Below are 6,000 nucleotides of genomic sequence, written 5' to 3' on the forward strand. Positions count from 1 at the left end.
ACAAGCAGCAAAGAAGGACTGAAACAATACTTGGAGAAAGATCTAAAATATGCTTCGTAGAAAGATTTGTTAATATGGTGTTTTGTTAATAGGGTCAGACATCATTCTAGAGATGCTAGCGTCTCATTTATCAAAAAGTTTCAAAAAAGATTTTAACTAAATATAATTTTAACTTAAAAAAAACATTCTGCAATTTTTAGGGTATTTTTATGATTAATTTAAATGTAATATTACATCTACACATTGAGGAACTCCACTAGATAAGAAAAACATTACATACAAATATACCACATACATAAAAAAGTTTCTATTAAAAAGACCCATGTCTGTGCTTAATAATCTGTGCTCAACGTGCTGTTTCCGAAAAAGGTCTAACAAAGCCTAATAGTGTGGAACTGGGGATCACAAGTAATGTTTTTGGTCAAACTGGGATAAAACCAGGCTGGCTAAAAGAAAGATGAACTGCTTTGGGTTCACGTCATGTCCCTCGTAAAGACTGCTGACCGGACCTCCATTGCTGAATGCTTGCAGGGTAGGACACACCACCCCACAATCATTGCATCACAGAGGCCTATGCCCACAACGACCAGGCCTTGGTGCCATGTGGTCACATGGCCATGCTAATGGAGTCCAGATTAGCCGAGCATGGGGTTGAACAAGTGAATCGATAGGTGAATGATCTGCCGTTGGTCAGCTAGCTCCTGGGGAGGGTCTCACAGGTGAGTGGTAATTATGTGCAGCTCTATATCATCCCGTCACACCTTTCAGTCAGTGTAGCTTTGTTACAGTCTATTGTTTAACCCTTTGTTCTGCTGAGGACTTTGCTATTGTTAGGTTTAATGTATGAGCAAAGAGCCTGACACCCCTATTAGCTGGTCTGCGGTATCAGATAAGCAGTACTCCAAGGACACACAGGGACCAAAGCTCTGGACAACTGGAGCTATATGGAGTTTTGTAGCTCTGCTGGTACCTAGCTCACCTCCCTAGCTGCAAACAGCCTCTGGGGGGCGCAATTTCAGCCCACTACTTTTGCCCTCCTTTGCAACCATGCAACCCTCTGCCAGGTAAGGGCCAGCGAGTCCTGGCAGCTGTGTATTTACAGAACTTTGACCCCAGGCTTTTCTTTCATTGCTGTAGATCCTCACCTGCCTTGAACCATGTTACACCTTCCTTTCCTGAGCTTCTGCATCAGTTCCGACATTTCGATTGTTTGTTGACTACACTTTTGCCTGTTCCTTTTATAACAATAAACATTGGATTTGTTGGAGTTCCTCTGCTTGAGTGGTTATTTATTCCCTGGGCCTGATGGTGTCTGCCCAGTGTCAGAACCTTTGACCCTGAGTTCCAGAAACCCAACCCCTTATAATATATTTTATGATTGAAAATTAATGATAACATCCAAAAAATGGATTAGGGTAGCTCTTAGTATCTGACCAATGCCGTTTAACTGGCACTTGAATAGGTGAAAGCAGTGGAGTGCTGCATTAGAATATAATTTATATGTAATGCTAGGTACATCTGCTCCATGTGGAGGGGTACAACAATTTGGGGAAATAGACATATTTTATATTGGCTTATACAAAATCATTGGCAGAGAAAGCAGTCTGTGTAAGTTTTTGATACCTTGTATTGGACCATCTTATTCATAGAATTAATTGTAGAGCTCCCTTAAACCTCTGCGTTAGGATATAAATTTCTTTGGTGTTAATATATGGAATGGTGTAATATAATTACAACTGGCCCTGCGTCTTCTGTAGCTTCAATGATGTATCCATATCTAAATGACTATAAAGTGTCACTATGTCGACAAAAATGATCTGTTTGATGTATGCTTTAAGTATCGATGCCCCATCACTGATTTTGGCTGCGCTGTTCGAACATCCTGTGGCGGTTTGGGAATTCCAAATGAGGTGAGTTAAAACACAGATTCTTCATTAACGATCCCAATGCATTTTGAGTTCTGAAACTTTTTTGGGGGGCTTAAGACAAAGTGAGTGCAGAACATAAGAAAGAGAAGCTATATTCTTGTATTTGTATAATTCAATTGTTTCCAGAAATCCATTTTTGTAGCTGGAGTAAAAGGAATTTTACTGTAAAGGTGAGAGTGGTTTATTGAAGAATAAAATGATTGTACAAGATGACATGAAAAACCCAGTCTTTTAGACTATATATAAATTGTATAACACATACCGATTCATCTTTATATTACCAGGATAAAGATATAGCATTAGCAGGATCGTTAAGTCAGTTTTTTCCACCAATTTTCCGTTTATGCATTCCTTAGTTGTTAAAATTTAGGAACAAATACTTTTTTTTTTTTTGCTGTAGTCCTCCCCTGCCTCTACTGAGGATAAGGATGAAGCATACTTAAGTACACTTGCTGTTCAAGCTAAGTTGTGCGCCCATTGAAAACAAAAGGTATAGCAGCAGCCAATTGCATGAATGATAGTGTTCAGTGTTTAGTTTTATCATATCTACAGGGATATTCTTTATTATTTAAATTACTGTTAGCTTTATTCTCAGTAACCACATGGGTGTCTGCTTTGTTTATTGTATTTTATTGTTACCATAATAATAAACATAAAAGATGACCGGTGAATACAGACTCTAGGCCGTGGAATGCAATTGGTGAAAGGTAAGGGAGGTTAAGCAGGAGCTTAGAAGAATAGGTGAAGATGTAATGTCACTTCTGTCTGAACAGAGAGGACAAATCGATCTCATACAACAGTAGCCATGAGTTTAATTAGGGCCAGAGGAGAAGTATCATCTCTCGCAACACGTCGAAACGCTCAGCAGGGACTGGGATGTATTTCACAGCTCGCTAGTGCTGAACCTGTAATGTTGGTCTGGAGTATGTATGACGAAGGACTCCAGTGTGCTGGAAATGCAAACATATGTGAACTTCAAATGTTCCTTTATGTTTCTCTAATCAAATAAAAATGATGTTTCAATTTCTGCCACTATTAAAAATTGGGTTATGCAAAGATTGGTTCTTGTACAAAGTTTGCAGTCATTTTGTTGTTTGGTACAACCAATGAAATTGTCCAATCAGCATCAAGATTCTTTTCAGAGGTCTAACACAAAATTTTAAGGCCCCCTTGCAAGCTGGGCTCATGGTCCTCCCTATCATCATATGTATTGTATTTTGCATCTGAGTACCCATGTATCTGAATACATGTATGACACTAGAACCAAGTTATGTACAGTCATATTACGGAGCTGATGTACCAGTTTGGCACATAAATAAGCCAGTGATATGATAACAAACACAATACACGTGCCTGGTAAAAGACAATTTAAAAAATAATGATATCAGTAGATGCCTTTAGCAATGGCATCAGATGATCCACTTGTACACCAAGAAGCCTTTGTGGCCCCTAGGCTTTAAAGTTCTATGTTATGGCCCTGATTGCTATGATGTTAATATTTTGCACCAGAATCATGTTTTATACAGAGCCTCCACTGCTTAGGGACAGGAGATGGATTTCTATTTGCTTTAACATCTGCCCTTGGAAGCAACGGTTGGTACAGGGGGATAAATAAACAGGTGGGGTGTTTAGTTAAGGTGAAGAATAAATACGGGGGCTTCTGTTTACAACTTTTTTTTTTTTTTTTTTTTTTCAAGTCTCATTTATTTATAACAGTACAATGACATACAATCGCAGTAATACAGCAAGATATCAGATAAAAGTACAAGGAGAACGTACATAAGAACCTCGGTACATAGTATACGAGCCACAAAAGTGGCAAAGTAAGTACATAACATTGGTGAGAGGAAGATACAGAACAATACGGTAGCCAGATATCAGCCATTGTAGCGGACCAGAGGGCTAAATGAGAGATGAGCAAGTAACCAAAGAACAACCCGGTAAAAGAACACTACCCCCAGCTTAGAGACCGTTCGAGGAGGGATGAGGTCCCTCAGACCACTGCAAGATTCAGATCGGAAAGCACAGTGAGCGAGAGAAGACCACCCCACAGTGTAATCCAAGGTAAACGCCCTGGAAGCGGGGACATGAGAACCAAAGTAACAAAAGGAGGGAGAAGGAGAACAAAATAAGGGGAGAGGGAGAGGGAAGGCGGTACAGGCGGGCGGCTCGGCGATACAAAAAGAGTGATAACAGGGTAAGTCATGGTAGGGCCAATGGAACGAGAGTACCAGCACAGGTATGAGTTGAGAAAAGGGACGGAGAGGACCATGGAGGCCAGGCGGTCCGGAGCGTGTGTACGGCTCCCAGAACACAAATCAGGGGAGAGATGGGGGTTGACAGCGAAGAATAGTGGTGAAACGGGGGGACAAGAGAAATTGGTTCCAGAGGAACCACTTTAATTCATTTTTGTAACCCCAGCCCTTGGCTGTGGACACCATATCCTCCATGTTGCAAGTGTACACAACTTGTCGAACCCAAGCCTCTATAGGAGGTGGGCGAGCCGAGCGCCAATATCTGGGAATAACGGCTCTGGCCGCATTAATGAGGTGAAAGGAGAGCGAACGTTTGTATGAACCCAAAGAGTGCGCGGTGTGTTGAAGTAGAACCAGAGCAGGGGTGAGTCGAATGTCAGGATCGCACACTTCCCTGATGACTTCCTCCACCCTGTCCCAGAAAGGCCGGATCAGCGAACATTCCCACCATATGTGAAGGTATGTGCCCAGGGCCAAGTCACACCTCCAGCACATGGGTGAGGCTTGAGGGAAAAAGCGGTGCAGGTCCACAGGCAGTTTGTACCACCTGGATAATAATTTGAAAGCAGTTTCCTGCGTCTTACTGGAAATAGAACCCCTCTGCGTCAGAAGGATCATAGAATCCCATTACTCCGGAGAGAAGACTTGGTTTAAATCATGTTCCCACAAACGGAAATAATATGGCTTATCAGGAAGGCGCGACGTGACCAAGAGAGCGTATAACCTGGATAAAAGATGAGCGGGTTCAGCAGCGGCCGAGCATAGCGTCTCTAGTGGTGTAAGTGGCCTATGAAAGGATGCGTCAGTAAGTAGCGGGGATAGAAAGTGGCGCAATTGACAATGAAAAAAGGTCAGGAGAGGCGGGGGGGAAGGAGAACGTGCGAGGGCAGACAGCGGACGGAGACGTCCGTCAGCAATCACATGGGACAACCGAAGAACCCTAGACCCGGCTGGCAATAGTGGTTTAACGGTAGGATTACGCAAGCCAGGAGGGAATTCTGGATTATCCGTGATCGGGAACAGAGGACTAGGGAAAGGCAGCACCGAACCCTGAGAATGGAGCCGGGAGACCACTCGGAGGGTTGAGGAGACGGTAGGATGGCGGGGTATGCAAGGGGTCCGGAATTGCTTCCGGATCCACGGGATAACTGCAACATCGACCGAGAAGAGCGAGTTCTCGATCTGAATCCATGGCTTATCGGAGTGTAGGGTCCACTCCACCACCCGACGGAGGTGGGAGGAGGCCCAATACTTTTCCAGATCAGGTAAGCCCATGCCCCCCTGAAGACGAGGCCTGGAGAGATGGTGGTACGACAGACGTACCGGTTTCTTATCCCATATGAAGTTGGTGAACAGTCTACGGCACGCTGTAAAAAATGACTTGGGGAGAAAAATCGGGAGCGATTGAAAAAGGTATAGGAACCGCGGCAAGACGTTCATTTTAATTATACTCATACGCCCGAACCAAGATACATGAGGGAATGCCCATCGTCGGAGGTCCCCATTCTGTTTACAACTTGACTCAATCTCGTTATCATTTCATTGAGAACAAAGCTCCAGTGGGTGTAGAGTCAAATGGTGTAGCGTGTTCGGTCCAGCTGATGGTGGGCTACACATAGTGTCACCTGAACACCACAGGTATCAAGTAGTGCTGTAAAAATATATAGTTTTTTTTTTTTTTTTTTTTAATTGTGGCATTTTGTGGCACCATGCACACAACACGTATCAATATTAACATGTCAGGTTAAATACCATAGGCTATACTTTAGGAAAGATAACAAACAGAAAAAGCTCAGAACAATACGTAAAGGGTATTA

Source organism: Sceloporus occidentalis, unplaced genomic scaffold, assembly GCF_023333645.1.
Source record: "Sceloporus occidentalis isolate IW3139 unplaced genomic scaffold, rSceOcc1.0.p SCAF_210, whole genome shotgun sequence".
In the NCBI taxonomy this organism is placed as follows: Eukaryota; Metazoa; Chordata; class Lepidosauria; order Squamata; family Phrynosomatidae; genus Sceloporus; species Sceloporus occidentalis.